The sequence below is a fragment of the Macaca fascicularis genome, chromosome 5 (genome assembly GCF_037993035.2).
Source record: "Macaca fascicularis isolate 582-1 chromosome 5, T2T-MFA8v1.1".
In the NCBI taxonomy this organism is placed as follows: domain Eukaryota; kingdom Metazoa; phylum Chordata; class Mammalia; order Primates; family Cercopithecidae; genus Macaca; species Macaca fascicularis.
In genome coordinates this window covers 134,866,086-134,883,202 of record NC_088379.1, presented here as the reverse complement: position 1 = coordinate 134,883,202, position 17,117 = coordinate 134,866,086, and positions in this window count along the sequence as shown.

Sequence of the window (17,117 nt, the reverse complement as noted above, 5' to 3'; positions counted from 1 at the left end):
AAAACAGTGACTGTCCTGAAGAGATATTCGTTTGCTCTGTCCAGGGAACTGCAGCAGAGAAAACCTCAGGGATAGGGTGAGAAAGAACCGTTCCTCCTGGGTCATCACACTAGCATCGATGAATTCAGACTTTTGCGCCCTCCCCTTATCCATTCTTTTGCCCCATACTTCACATTTAGAGGAGGTCAGAAAATACGCATGAGGGGATATCGAAAAAAGTAGAGGGGATAAATGAAGGAGGAAAATATAAACTGGAGATCACATTTGAAATTTTTATTCTTCATAGGACTGGACGTTTTAAATTGTGAATTGTGACTCAAATTCAAAGTACTAGAGGACTTTTACCATCTTAAGAATGATGATAAAAGTCATGGAATCTGTGTGAGTTTTCATCCAAAAGCAAGGGACTAAAATAACTCCACATAGTGTACTTTAAGTACAAAAGGAAATAGAAATAAAATTGCTTGTGATTGCCCCTACAAGTACAACCAGTTCAATTACATTGAGAATTCAAGGGCTGATGTACTTATTAGTAACAAATAAGTCAAAATTAAAAACAGAATTGGTAGTGACTTATCAGGTAACAAAGAACTAAATAGGAAGTTTTATCTACAATTACTTGAAGGGTTTTTTTTTTTCCCCTTTCTCCAATTCATTTTTCTTTCTCTTCATAGTTTATTTCTGTCTTAGAAGAGGAATATTCTGCTTTATGTCAATCAGCAATACATTTCAGAGAATCAGATGTTCTGTGCCAAAATGTTAACTGGGTACCTATTCCCTAATATGGAAAAATAACTATGATACATTACATGTCAATTCCAAATTCCAAAAGTTGATTTATCATAAAATTGATGAAACTTAACCTTCAAAGTCCTTCACTTGCATGAACCCCTTCCAAGATCCTGGGAAGAAACTAGCAATGCATATTTGTAATGTTCATAGATGTAAGATAATTTTATATTATTTTAGTTAAAGGAGATCCCCCAAATATTACAAGCTTCAGCTCCTACAAAACCTAGACCCATTCTAACAGAACTATCAACTTATTTCCTAAATGTAAATAAAATATGGAAAACCCCTATATAGAAGGATGCTTAGATGTGAATTGATAAAACATTGTTTCCTAATTGTCAAATAATTCATATTATTAGTGCAACAGTTGTTTTTGTGTACAGAAATATCTATTCTACTATTTCTATTCTACTATTTTTTTCATTTATTTGTTTTCTTATTCATAGTTTCCTTAATACTTTCTTTTTTTAAAAAAAAAAAACAAACTTTTACTTCATGTTCGGTGGTACATATGCAGCTTTGCCTTATAGGTAAACTGCATGTCTCAGGGGTGTGGTGTACAGATTATTTCATCACCCAGGTAATACGTATAGAGCTCAATAGGTAGTTTTGTGATACTCTCCCTCCTCCCATCTTTCACCCTCAAGTAGACCCTAGTGTCTGTTTTTCCCTTCTTTGTGTCCCTGTGTTATTGTTTATGTACCACTCATAAGTGAGAAGATGTGGTATTTGTTTTTCTTTTCCTGAATTAGTTTGCTTAGGATGATGGCATCCAGCTCCATCCATGTTCCTGGAAAAGACATAATCTTATTCTTTTTATGGTCGCATACTATTCCATGGTGTATATGCGCCACGTTTTCCTTATTCAATCTCCTGCTGACGGGCATTTAGGTTGATTGCATGTGTGAATAGTGCTGCGATGAACATATGTGTGCATGTGTCTTTATGATAGAATGATTTATATTTATATTTATACTTAATAATGAAATTGCTAGGTCAAATAGTAATTCTGCTTTAAGTGCTTTGCAGAATCTTCACACTACTTTCTATGATGGCTGAACTAATTACATTCCCACCAGCAGTGTATAAGCATTCCCTTTCCTTTGCAACCTCGCCAGCATCTGCTCTTTGACAAAGTCAGCAAAAACACACAATGTAGAAAGGACTCCCTATTCAACAAATGGTCCTGGGATAACTGGCAAGCCATATGCAGACGATTGAAATTGGACCCCTACATTTAACCATATACAAAAATCAACACAAGATGCATTAATTATCTAAATATAAAGCATAAAACTATTAAAACCCTAGGAGATAACCCAGAAAATACCATTCTACACATAAGACCTGGCTAAGATTTCATGACAACAATGCCAAAGGCAATTGCAACAAAAAAGAAAATGGACAATTGGTACCTAATTAAACTATGAAGATTCTGCACAGCCAAAGAAACTACCAGCAGAGTAAACAGCCTACAGAATGGGAGAAAATATTCGCAAACTATTCATCCAACAAAGGTCTAATATCCAGAGTCTATAAGGAACTTAAACAAATTTACAAGCACAAAACAACCCCATTAAAAAGTGGGCAAAGGACGTGAACAGACATTTTTCAAAAGAAGACACACGTGGCCAGCAAGCAAGAAAAAATGCTCACATTACCAATCATTAGAGAAATGGAAATCAAAACCACAATGAGGTACCATCTCATGCAGTCAGAATGGCTATTATTATTATTATTTTCTGAGATGGAGTCTTGCTCTATTGCCCAGGCTGGAGTGCAGTGGCTTGATCTCGGCTCACTGCAACCTCCGCCTCCCAGGTTCAAGAGATTCTCCTGTCTCAGCCTCCCAAGCAGGTGGGATTAAAAGCACACACCACCCATTGCCCAGCTTATTTTTGTACTTTTAGTAGAGATGGGGTTTTGCCATGTTGCCCAGGCTGGTCTTGAACTCCTGACCTCAAGTGAGCCGCCTGCGTCGGCTTCCCAAAGTGCTGGGATTATAGACGGGAGCCACCACGCCTGGCCAGCTATTATTAAAAAGTCAAAATAATACTTTCGTGATTTGAGGGGGGTGTTTATTGTATAATACGTGGTTAAACTTTGAAAGGCGTTTTGGAAACACCTCAGGACAAGTGTGCCAGGCATGGAATAGCTCACAATGAGTATGATTCTGCGATGGCCCTTAGAGCCAGAAATATCCCCAGTACATGTCTCCTTTGTTGATGCATGTTGCTTTTTTCAAAATATCTACATGTGATTGTCATGTCTTACTAATTATAATTAAAATGTAACTTGCGTACTTACTGTACACTGTTTTCTCAGAAATGATTGTATTTTGACCTGGCACAGTGACTAATGCCTGTAATCCCAATACGCTGGGAGGCCCAGGCAAGAGGGTTGTCTGAAGCTAGGACTTCAAGACCAGCATGAACAACAATGTGAGACCCCATCTCTACTAAAAATATTTAAAATTAGCTGGGTATGGTGGTGCAGGCCCATAGTCCCAACTACTCAGGAGGCTGAGGCAGGAGGATCGCTTGAGCCCAAGAGTTCAAGGCTGCAGTGAGCTATGATCACACTACTGCACTCCAGCCTGGGTGACCCTGCCTTAAAAAAAAAAAAAAAAATTGTATTTTGTTTTCCAAACGCAAATATAAAATTTCCAATGTAAACATCAGCTGTAAGTGTACTAACAGTTAATGCATTATATAAAGTTTAAGAACCAAAAAGCACTCTATTGGGAACAGTGTAACAGAGATATAGATGTTGGGAGAATTTACTTTACTTTTCAAAATTGCCTTTGCAGTTGAACCTCTATGGCATCACTAAATAACAATAGTGACAACAATAAAAATAACAACAGTAATAGCCAATGTTTATTATTTCTTAAGGCTTACCTAAACCTTCTCAAGCATGATTTCATTTAATCTTTTAAACAATCCAATAAAATAAGTATCATTATATCCATTTTAGAGATGAAAGAACTAAGAGGTTCAGTAATTTATTCAAGGTGACACAGCTCATATGTGACACAGCCAGAAGTCCACTGTACTTCGTTCATTTTTTCAACAACTATTTAGAGAGCATCTCCTCAACACAAGACATGACAGTTTGTTTTGCTTAAATTTTATATCACACAACATTCACTACAGAGATTTACTTCTACTTCTCTGTATTACAAAATTTGCACATAAATTTTGTGTCAAAAATTTTTTCTTTGTAAATAATAGGCTGATGGCATCCACCCTGTATTTCCGATGGTAGCAAAAACCACCACAAACCTTCTGGAGAACAGTGTGAGAATATCTGGTGAAATTAAGCATGTGAACACCACATGATACAATACTCATGCTCTTGGCTATACATAATGGGAACTATGTATCACTCAGAATAAATGAACTAGTTATACACACAACTATATGAATACATCAAAACTTCGTGTTGAGTAAAGCAATGAAGAAAGAAAAGATTACAGCACAATATCACATATATAATTACACATAAAACTGGAAGAAAATAGTAACTTCAGAAACACTGGACATTTTTCAAGAATATGCACAAATTCAAAGAACTTAAACTGATCTCATTATATGGTTACAAAAGAAGGGATGGGAAATAGGTACTGGGATATAATAAGGAAGAAATTCTACATGATGTGGTGATGACAATGTTTCACGAGTTAAGAAATATTAATAATTCAAATGATTGACCTGAGTTCCTGGGAATTTTGATTCAATGTTATGATCCAGAAAGTCTGTGCCTGAGATCAAACACCACTCAAGAGTTGGAATACAAAGCAAAATAAATTCAGCATTGCATCCTCAGAGCAATCAATCACCAAAGACAGTCCCCTCCAGTCAGTAGTCATCACTGAACTCACTTTATCAGGTTATTTATTCAAGTAAGAACATTTAATTAAATTCTCACTAGAATAGCTAGAAGTCATAAAAAACAAACGTATATTCATAACAAACCAGTGTACTGAAGTATAGCTTGCCTATCCTGATAATTTAGTTAAAATAGAATTTCTCACTGTGGCTTGTTATAAAGCAGGATTTCTCAAAAGGTCTCCTGAAGTATTAATATCTAATAAACAATGTGTGATTGATTCTCTTCCTCAATATTTCTCTCTTTCTGTCTCTTTGTTTCTGTCTCTCTATATATATACCAATTTTAATTAAAATATGAATATTCTTTAAAAATAATTATTTGATTCTCTTCCATTAATAATTAATGATAGAGAATGTTTACAACCGCCACATGCCAAATGTTGCTGTGTGCCCTATTAAGGAGTTTAAGTGAGATGTTTAATTCTCAATTTACTCAGGTTGATACTGTTTTCATCACCAGATATCACATACCAGCACAGACGTCCCTGGTAGGTGATACATGGCATATTTAAAAAATTTACATTGTAGAAGCTGATAATATAGTTACCTGAACCAAGTGCTGAAATCGTCTCATATTGATGATTCAAAACATTTTTTTCAGTATATGGCTGCTTTGTTAATTTTTCTTCTCTTGTATTGACCAGGTCTGTCTCCTTTATATACCTGTATTGCCCAGTACAATACCACCAACATCGTATCCACCTCTACACTGCATTGTATTTTTCTGTTTATGCCTGTCTTTACCATTAGACTGTGAGGTTCTCCGAGCTGGAAACTATCTCTTGAATATCTTTATCATGAAGAAAAATAATGTAGTAAGCACCTGTCTACTATATTTGTTAAAAGTAGGAAGGGGGATACAATTGATATCTTCAAGATACATTCTCATCTAGAATGTATCTGAATAAGTAGCTAGTGCATCATCTAGGTGAAATAGACCTTAACTTTATCTTCATTCACCTGAGGATATGTGAATGCACAAAACCTCATATATTTATAGAAGTCTATTAGAAAAACACATTTCAGTAGCAGCATTTTGGTTCAAATTGGTTTCTTTATGCAATTATCAGGGGCCAGCAGTCTCATCATAGCTGAGTATTAGTGCTTGGTGAGCTCGCATGCTCTCACTCTTGGAAAGGGAATACTTTTCAGGTATGAAAACCCTATTTCCAAAAGCCCAAGTGGATTGGTTGTGTGAAAGAGATAACCCTGCAGCTGCTTAGTCGGTGGTAATGCAGCCATCATTCCTCTCAAAATGCAAGGTATAATAAAAAGCTGCAAATGTACAGTGTAATATTCAGCCAAGGCTTCATGAAACACAATTCCTACTGCATTAATACCCAAACCCAGTTTTCTACTGGGAACTTGGTGCTATGAAGAGTGCCAATTCATTTCCTATTAAGAAAGGCATCATGGATACAGCCAGACAATAGCTTGTTTCAGTCTCCTTCAGGACTAGCAATTACCTGTATCCTTGAAAAATAGAAGGAACGGCATGTGGAGGGTCAGCAAGAGCGGACAGCTGGTCAATCCTCTGGGCTGGAACTACATAAAGGCTCAGCACTGCTGTTTAAATGTGGAGTGTCATTAAATTGGCATTTAATTGAACACTATAAACAATGTCACTAGTACAACCGTGTTGTTAACGATTAACCCTAAAGTAAAAAGATGCTGTCTTCTGTCTTCCGGTGACTTCTTAAATGTCACTTATCCAAGGGCTGTCCAGGGGGAACTAAAGAAGATACCAATGCTACAAAGGAAAAACATCTACCTGTATAAAATTACAACCTTACTTCTTGCTTGTCTCACTTGTAACTGCATTTGTACAGAGTCTACATAAATTCACTTTTGACAACTTGCTAAATCAGTAATTAAAATACAAACAAAATTCAAAGATATTTGAAATTCTACAATTATTTGCTTTGAATTTGATTTCTCTTCGATACAAATACATTGATAATTTGAGATACCCGTTAAATTTTAAAGTAACCTTGAATGGCAGCTACAGACTTTGGCCTATTTCTGCCTGCAATGCCTACTCCCTAATCACTCACAATCCTTTCTATAGCTGCTAACCCTGAGGTTACATATGTGTTTCCCAAAATATACACATATTTGCATCAACAATTTTGCTTTATATTTGTTTGTCCATTTGTTAAATAGGGGGGTTTTATGTGAAATGTTTGATGACCCCAATTTTGACTAGAAAACAAAACAGTATCCAGAGAAAAGGTTTCGATGCATCTGGATGTGGGTGTGTGAGCAAGAGGAAAGTGTGATGAGTCAGAAGGTTAAAGCCAAGGATAAGGGGAGTTAAAAGCAAGAGAAAGATGGCTTAAAGACAGGTTGAATATCTCTGGAGAGCTGGTTCAGGAAAATTTCTGAGTGAGAAACACACTGTAGACATTTAAGATAGGCAGAATGTCTCCAAAGAGCTGGATCAGGAAAATTTCTGATTGAGGGAGACACAGTAATCAGCTTAATATATCAGACACCCTTCTGGTTATTTCAGGAAAAGACTAAATTTTATGTCTAGAAAACCATCTAAAATTGATGTTGCCATGTCCCCTTTATCCAAGAGGACTGAGAAAGATTGCTATGGAGTGGTGTTAAATCACTTTCAACTTATCGAGTAAATACTGATTGCTTACTTTGTGCCAAGTATTGGACTAAACACTAGAGGTACAATTATAGACATTGTCCTTAAGGAACTTATGCTTTGTTGAAAGAAGCAGGAGATGGCAAGACCTTTTGAACATTTTTAAATAACAAAGAAATAAGTACAGCGTGCTTGGAGGCACAAGGGAGGAATGCCTGTGTTAGTTTAAAGAGAATAATTCTTCTTATAGGAGTGACATCCAACGGGAGACTGGAAGGAGCAATCAGGAATCTTCCAGCTGGCAGTGAATGGGGCAGAGATGAGGGGCAGAAGAGTTTTCTAATTAAAGCCCTAGAGACAAAGACACTAGTGCTAAAACACAGAAGACCAGAGAGTGAGAACAAGAGTCAGTGAGTGAGCAAGAGAGAGAGAGATCAAGAAAGGTTCTGGATATTTCTACTAAGCAAAATAAGGTAGAATGAAAATACGTTAAACACAGATGCTACATTTGTGCACTAGAAAAGTGCCATCAGCTACAGTGTGGGGAAAACTCGAAGTGTGGATAAGACAGATAGCAAGGAGACCAGTTAGGAAAGTAGTTATTGCAACATTCTAGACAAGGGATGATTGTGTCCTGAGCAAAAGTGGTGGTAATAGGAACAAGGAGAAATACAAGCATTTGAGACATACTTAGGAGGCAGGAGTGGTAGACCAAGACTGTATTTAGTGCCAAAATATGACTAAGTTGGTAGAGATGCAAATAAACTAAATCTGGGAATATCCCATACTGTGTAATTATTTTTGTGTAGTCATTTTATACTGCTTTGCCCAGTTTCTTCCAATAATATATTTGAAGAGGTTTCCAATTATAAGAAACAGTAAAAGAGAATATTGCTGGAATTATAAAAGTGTAGGGATCCAGTGTAAGAGAACATGATTCCTTTTTCAGGCTTGATGTTGGCAGAATTTAAAAGCAATGAAATAAGAAGCCTTATATATAGTTGATCTTGACAATTTGTCCTGTGCTTAAAATATTTTGATTGGAATCATTGCATACAATTATTACCTATTTCAAATCAGAAACGATCACAGTCTTATTAGATGTACATCACAGCCTACAACTAAATCCAAAGAAGATTTCTGACAAATCACTTGAAGTACAAGGTCTGAAACATCCTTCTGGCAGAAGAGTGTGTTCCATATAGCGGTTAAATTATTGCTCTGTCCCCTGCTAACTCAGCTAATGGACATATTAGCTAACTTTTCTGCTGTCCTGGAAGTGAAATCCTGGCTTCCCAGTGTGACGTGTAAACCACAAATTACTCTTCCTCTCAAAAACCATTCCTCTTTAAGATTCAAACCAGTTCTAACATCCTCTACAGATATCTTAGTTGGGAAAACTCAGACTTTACTCTTGATAGCCTCACATTTCTCAAGATTCACTTATCTCACTCTAACTAAGTGTGAACCCAATCTCTTCTTGGACCACAAAAAGAAATCTCACTCTGAAAAACAGTCATTTTGATTTCTCTTCTTTATGCATCTTGGATGATTGTTCTCTTGAGCCACACTCCCTCAATATCCTCAACCTCTTCCTCCTTTGTGATCTTCTCATAGTTTGTGGGTTTCTGAGGGCTGGTGGGAAAAAAACAAATCAATGGGAAATCTCTGACCAAACCTTTGCCACTCACTGAACAGCCCTCAATCTCTTTCACAGCCCTCAATCCATTGAACCGTCTGCTATGCCAGAGTCATAGAGAATACTCAACATATTAGGGCTCTGAAATTTGAAAAGTTATTTTTGAACAACTGAGCTTTTATGAATGTTTTATTGCTCTTTGGATAGTTAGATCTATGCAGTCATCTTGAAAAGAGAGAAATTTCCAAAGGTTCCAAAAAAGGAGACGAAGAGGGGATTGGCAACTTATATAAAAGTTAGTTTCCAACTTCTCATTCCCTGATAAAGGTATTTGCTGAACCCAAAGATAGTATCCAAGCAGAAGACTCAGTAGTAACAAAACTTAAAGTTAAACCTGTGTTTGGCAGAGAAGCATCATTTATAAATTATAAACAAAGACTTAATTCTATGTTTACATAAATAATGGCAAGCTGAAAACGAACAGAACTGCGTTGCCATAACACAAAAATTTCAGCCCACTTGCTTCATTTGGCATCATTTTTTGTTCTGTACTTGCTGGCTACTGGGTTGTAATTAATATTTAAAGATCATTTAGGTACTTTAAAATAAATAATTATAAAGTTTTTTGTGTTCTACAATATTATAAGAAACAATTACTCCACTAAGTTTTATGACAATGAATTCCATGACTTAACCAAGTAGTGAGTTCCTTTAAAAAAATACCTCTTCTAAAAGAAAACAAAGCAATGCCTCCTTCCATGAGATACATGAACACATAAACACATCTTCTCATTTAAAGATAATTAACACTGCCTTTTTTTTTCCTCTGCCTTTTTGTCTTATAATTCACAGACACTCTTGTCAGAGTATGCCCTAGTAATGGCTGACTGCTCTTTTTGATATAATCACTCTTTTCTTCTATGGACAGGCCAATATCTTTTGTGATTAGCAAGGGATAGCCCTGTCTATCTCGATTAGTCATGGATGCTTAGCAGTTCACTACATGCATCACCACTAATTGCAGAAAAGGTATTCATCTGGCCTCCTTTCCTTTTTGTGTTTTCTTTTATCCCAAACAAAATAGGCAAGTAACCCTATCCCTATCAGATGAACTGGCATTTGAAAATACACTATGTTTCCTCATAACTATTATCTGAAAAAAGTATTACTTTGAATTATCTTGACTGTTTTTAATGAAAATCAGGTCACAAATTTAGTAGCTCATGTAGTCCCTAAATTTAAGCTGCTAGTGTTCTTTCAAGGTAGTGGCTATAGGCTTGAGTTAAGGAATAATACCATGTCATGGATGAGGGTGGATGCTTAAATAAGTGTTTCATTATTTTTATTCTGAATCTGTATCCAAAGTCTTATTTGGCAGTTAAACATTTACAATGAAAGTAGGAACTAGAGTGCAAATTAACGGAATACATTTAACAATAATAACACACATTAAATCAAGTAATTATTGTAACTCATAGAGATACTACCCCATAAAGCTCAATAAAGCATTTATTTTCAGGTTCTTTTATCATATTTTTGCCCAACAGTATACTTTCTAGTATAATAATAACAGTTATGAAACTTTAAATATTAGTAATTCAGGAACTAACACAATTTATAAAATATAGGTGGTGTTCTTTGAAGATTTGCTCTATCAATATTATCTATCTTATCTAAATTTCTAACTTCATTTTCTAGTATTTGAACAAATAGATTATGAATAATAACTCTGGAACATTAATTAAATGTTGGAAGTTCAGAATGAAATGTTTTATTGCTACATCTGAAAAAAAGAAAATAACAAAAGGATAAGATCAGAACAGTGAGCCTCACAAAGGTCAACCTCACCTTGTGGTTAATAAAATAATTAGCACAGGTAAATGCAGGATAGCAAGTTATTGTAAGAACTAAGAACATTTCATATAGCTGTAAGTCAGCCCCAAGTCAGGAAGGGTGACCTTTGAAATAACTGACAATGGATAATTAAAAATGCCAGAGATGGGGGTCAGGGTTGGGGTAGTTGGGGAAAGTACAGCATTAAACACAGAGAACCAGTACTTACTGTCTGGGCACTTTCCTTAGACTCAAAACCACAGTGTAATTTAACTATTATTAGTCCTATGTGATGCATAAGCCTCAGCATAATCACCTATGGTCACAACTAAACAGTAGAGAAATTAGGCTTCTGCTCACTTCTTTGTGAGTCCAAAGGCCTTGTTCTTTTTACTACACTGGGATGTCTCCCAGCTCAAGATGGGTGCTAGGCAGGAGACAAACTATGGTTAAGGAGAAAACAGATAAAGTCAAGTAAAAAATGAAGTCGAAATTAGGACTCAAGCTGTGGAAATTGATTCTAAAAATGGAAACCAAGCAACGAGGAAAAAAGAATTTGGAAAACCAAGATTTGGAAATTATTTTTCCAGAATTTAACTTTAAGTAAGTTCTCTTACAAAATCAGGTAATCAGAAAAAAATTAAAATGAGAAACAAAAGTATATTCCCAGATATACTGTTTAAACAAGTTGCAAGGATAAAAGTTGGTTTGAATCCCTCAAAACAAATTGTAATAGTCAACAAAAAGAGCAATGTAGTCCTCTGTGGAAAAAACAGAGTTAATTTTAAACACATGTAGATGTGATAGAAATAAAATTGAGAAAGGAAAACAGACATGTTTTTAATGTGCTACATTGAAAAATATCTGGTGGAAATTTCAGTAAGTGAATAAATACAAATGTGGTGTCGCCAGGGCAATTGTCACCACCTGGTTTGCAGTCTCTGTCTTCTTTAGTCACATGAAAAATCCGATTAATTCATTTTTCTGTTAAAGGGAAGAAGGAAGAGCTTCAAAATTAAAACCTTGCTTAAACTACTAAAATCAAATTATGATCTCTCTCATGTTTAAAACCCTAAAACAAATGGACACTTGAAAGAAAACTGACCACTACATTTAACTTTAAAGAGAAAGTCTAAATATATATATATATAAAACCAACAATCACATAAATAACTTCCTACAAGTTTAAGGACCTATCATCTCCGACAAGACATAAACTAATTATATTTAACCAGACTATATTATAGGATTATACGATGTAAAATCATGCTTTATAAAGTAAAGAAGAAGTGGCATGGGAAGACCCTATGGGCATAAGATGTAACTGCCCAAGGGTGACAAGGGTAGAAAATAAAGGGGAAAAATGACAATATCCACCAAAATTAGTTTAGCTCCTTTCTCATTCCATTGTAGAAACTTGAATTGCTTATTGGTATGTGCACAATGATGAAAACAAAAATAGATTAAGCAGCCTGGAATAATGCCAATCATGTATCCTCATGAAGTAGCAGTTCTAGCATTTCATAGCACACAGATGACTCGCTGGAGACTGCAGAGGTAGCTCTTTCACGGAGACGGAAAGAATGAGTATATCCAGTATGGTTCTGCCACATCAGCAAAACTCTGAGCTTGAATCATGAAGCTGCATATGCATACTGCGAGAAAAGTTAAATACTGGCTAATAAAGTGGTTTTGAATCCAGACAATTAAGAATTGAAATTCCAATTCTGCTATCTTTAAATAAATTTTACTGAGATGACTTTTGTGCAATCATCTGCACCCATTTAAAGTGTACAACTCAATACATTTTGGTAGATACACGTGTGAAACCACATGCACAATTAAGATACAGAACTATTTCATCATTTCCCAAGACAGATCACGCCTTTTCATGGTCCATTCTTCCTTCTGTCCATATCCAAAGTCAACAACAGAACAACTTTTTGTCATTCTAAATATCCTTGTATTCCCCGTGCTTGTGTATATATGGAAGCATATGGTATATACTCCTTTGTGTTTGCTTCTCTCACTCAGCATAGTGAATTTTAAATTTATCTCTGTTGTTGCCATTGTCAGTATCTTGACCCTGTTTATTGCAGAGTGGTATTTCAATGTCTACTTATGCCACATGTTTTTCACCTGTTGATGGACCATCAAGTTATTTATATTTTTGGCCATTATTAGTAAAACTGTCATCATCTGTATATGAGTCTTTTTGTAGATACATGCCCATTTGTCTCAGATCAAGATCTAAGAATCCAATAGCCAGTTTTTCCAGTAAATACATATTTCACTATTTAAAGAAATGCCAGTTTTCTAGTTTTTTTCCACCAGCAACAGTGTATGAGCATTCTGATTGCTTTACATCTTCACAGGACTTGGATTTTTTTCAATCTTTTTAAGTATGACTATTCTAATGGGTGTATAGTGGTTTCTTCTTGTAAGTATAATTTGCACTTTTTCTGATGAATAAAGATGTTGAGCTTCTTTCATGTGCTTGTTGAGTATTAGTATATATCTTCTCTTTTGAAGTGTCCACTCAAAACTTCAAGTCATTCTATGGACTTGTCTTCCTGTTGTTGAGACAGAAATACAATAAATACAATTTGACCCAACAATTCCATTACTGGGTGTATATCCACAGGAATATAAATCATTCTACCTTAAAGACACATGCACACATATGTTCACTGCAGAGCTGTTCACAATAGCAAAGACATAGAATCAACCTAAATGTCCATCAATGATAAACTGGATAAAGAAAATGTGGAATATATACATCATGGAATACTATGCAGCCATAAAAACGAATGAAATCATGTCCTTTGCAGGAAGCTGGATGGAGCTGAAGACCATTATTCTTAGCAAACTAACACAGGAACAGAAAACCAAATACTACATGTTCTCACTATAAATGGGAGCTAAATGATAAAAGCACATGGAAACAAAGAGAGGAACAACAAACACTGGAGCATTTCAGAGGATGAAGGCTGGGAGAGGGGAGAGGATCAGGAAGAACAACTAGAGGGTACTAGGCTTAATAACTACGTGATGAAATAATCTATACAACAAACCCTGATGACACATGTTTACCTATGTAACAAACCTGCACTTGTACTCCTGAACCTTAAAGTTCTTCTTAAAAAGAATTATTTTAAGTATTCTAGAAAGAAATCCTTTGTCAACTGTATGTTTTAAGATTTTTTCTTTCAGTGTATGACTTTCCTTTTAGTTTTCACTATATTATTATTCAAAGAAAAAAGATGTAAATTTTGATGAAGTCCAATGTGTCTGCTGCCTTTCATTGTCCATATTTTCTGCTCCCTATTAAATAAATCATTGCCTACTTCAAGGACAAAGATTTTCTTCCACATTTTATTCTGGAATTTTTATAGTTTAGCTTTTATGTTTAGGTCTGTGTTTCATTTATTTCTTTGTGTGTGATGTGAGGTGAGCATTAACATTTATCTACTGCTTCCCCTAATCTCTTCCCACTAGGCCCAGTTGTTTTAGCACTATTGCCTGGGAAGACTTTTATTTAACCATTGACTTTTCTTGATACCTTTGTCAAAAATCAATTTGTCCTACATAGTGAGTCTTTTCCTAAAGTTCCTATCCTGTTTCATTGATTTATTTGTCTGTCTTCATACTAATACTATGCTGTCTTGGGTTGTTCTCTGAGTGCTATAATAGCATTGTTAAAATCCTTTATTACTTTTGCAGGATTATCTACATGTTATTCTAATTTGTGTATTTTGAAGCTTTTTTATTAGTCCCATAAACATTGAAAGTTGTTATGTTTTCTTATGCATGGTATTGTGTTTTAATTGGTAGAAACTGATCTTTGTCCTATAAAGAATTTTGTTAGAAGCCCATTTAGTTTGTCAAACATAGGTGGGCAGGTCCTATTTTCCTGGAAGAAGAATTTAGTATAATCTTTAGTTTGGCTGTTTGTCTGTAATGGATTTGCCAAAGTTATCTTTACCTCTTAGAATATAGAGCCGGCCACAGTGGAGAATGTGGGGTGACTTGCATCAGCTCCCTTAGAAGAAAATAAACCAAGATGTATCCAACCCTTATTTCTGAAATGCAGCAATGAAGAGATCATTTGCCATGTAATACAGTGGCCATGTATTAAGGCCCAGATCCAGGAAGAGCAAAAACAAAGAGAATATTTAGCTCCTTCTAGAACTGAGTCAAAAGGAAGATAAATATATGTTTATGTGACCTATCTTGCTTGAGGGTCTAAAGTCTATCAAATTAGTGATCAGTTACTGAAACCTGAATCTCCACAGGCTTGTACTGACTCTAGCTTAGGCTCTTTGTTAGCCATCCTAGAGGGGCCTAACACCTCAGGAGGTAACTGAATAAAAAAATCGAAATTATTTTAGCCTAAATATCCCTGGCAATGGCCAAAGTCCACTTTATTGAGTCTAATATGGAAAAAGAGTCTGCTTACCTTCCAAGGCTTATGACCACTTGTACAATATGTCACCCCTTAATCTGTGACTGCTGCTTTAGCAAGCATGCCTCCTGAGCTGGTATGCTTTACACATGCAATGCTTGGTGTGAAACAGCAGCCAGCCTGACACTGCTATAGGCAATGAATGGAGATAGACTCAGACAAGAATAGATGCTTTGAGCTCAAGACATAATGTTGAAGTAAGAGAGGAGATCCTTAGATTTCTAAATGGAAAGTGGAAAGAGCCACTGTGAAGCACAGGATAGACTCTTAGACTAAATCAGCTTTTACCTGTGGATGAATAGTTTGATGGTTATATTCTGTAAGCTGATCAGGAATGTTTATGTATACCTTAAATCATGAAGTAGAACACTCCTGTTACAAAGATACATAAATACATGCACAATTTCTCGAACTATGAGATTTATGTAACTTAGAAAAAGTAATATGGTTGACAGAATTGTTGTTTATAAAATTAGTGACACTGAAAATAGGGTTCTGTGGAAAAAGTGATAAAAATAGATTTAAATAATGTTCTTAACTGTAATAAATAAGTCTTCTAAAAAGCATCTGCTTCTGAAACAAACCAAATTTATCTCCATTAAAAACCTGCTTAGGCAAGTAAGTCTTTTCCTGAATTCCTTTCTTTAATTGTTCAGAAAATATTGCTTTGCTATCTATCTGCTGGTCTAGTGATATGTTTATTCAAACTATACTACTTTTTAAAATTTGCACACTACACATACTGGCTTAAAATTTAATACCTTGTTCACTTACATTTGATTTCTTTTTTTTTTTTTTCAAGTCGCAAGAAACGCTTATGCTACCACTTGGCGCTTTCACAAATTATAGAAAATAAAAGGTCATGTTATTAGAGTCTGGTAGCTTGGTCTAGTACTAAGAGGGGACAGTGCAAATGGGTTTGCTTTTGCTGCACTACCCAGATAAATGCAATAATGTAGCCTATGGACGGGAAGCAATAATTTTTCTTAAGTTATTGAATGTTATTTTAGTTTTTAATTTATATTAGTTGAATGAATCAAATATATTCATTGGGTATTTAAAATATTTATTTGTCTTCTCCTATGAGTCAGGCACTGGGCTAAGTGTTAGGGACATACTAATGAATAGAGATTCATGGTAGTCCATTTAGGATCACATTCTTTTGGTGTTAGACAGATTATAACAAAAAACCCAGATACAAAAATATAATAGAACAACTGTAGTGAGGGATGACTTCCATCATGAGGTAACCCCAGATCTCAGACTTAAAAGGTAAGAAGCACCAAGTCTTAAAAAGAGAAAAGGAAATATTCTAACCAACAGCAATAGTGGGAGCAAAGCCAGCAAGCAGGAAGAGCTCAGAATGTTCACGGAAGCAAGGGGAGACAATGTGCCTTGAGTAAATTGAGTAAGTGCATAAGATGGGGCAGAGAGGTAGGAGGGATAGGATCATTCAAACTTTGTAGTAAATGAAATGAAGTTCAAGGAGCACTTAAAGTAGCACTGAAGCATCACCTGTTTCTCTAAAATAAAGAATCATTAAGAAGAATAGATTCTATGAGTTGGGAGGCAGGGCTTAGAAGACAGTGCTCTGGATAATAAGATTATATGGTGGTGATGCATATGAAGACACGTGAATGATTTAAAGACTCATTTTAGTAGGTAAACAGACACTTTTAAAGGGCATAAATAGATGAAAAAAGGGGGCAAAACTAAGGTTTATTCCTAGGTTTTAGGCATAAGCTACTGGAAGGATGGCAGAAAACTTTAATGGGATGGCTATGTCCCCCACCCATATCTCATCTTAAATTATAGCTCCCACAATTCCCATGTGTTGTGGAAGGGACTTGGTGGAAGGTAATTGAATCATGGGGGTGGGTCTTTCCCCATGCTATT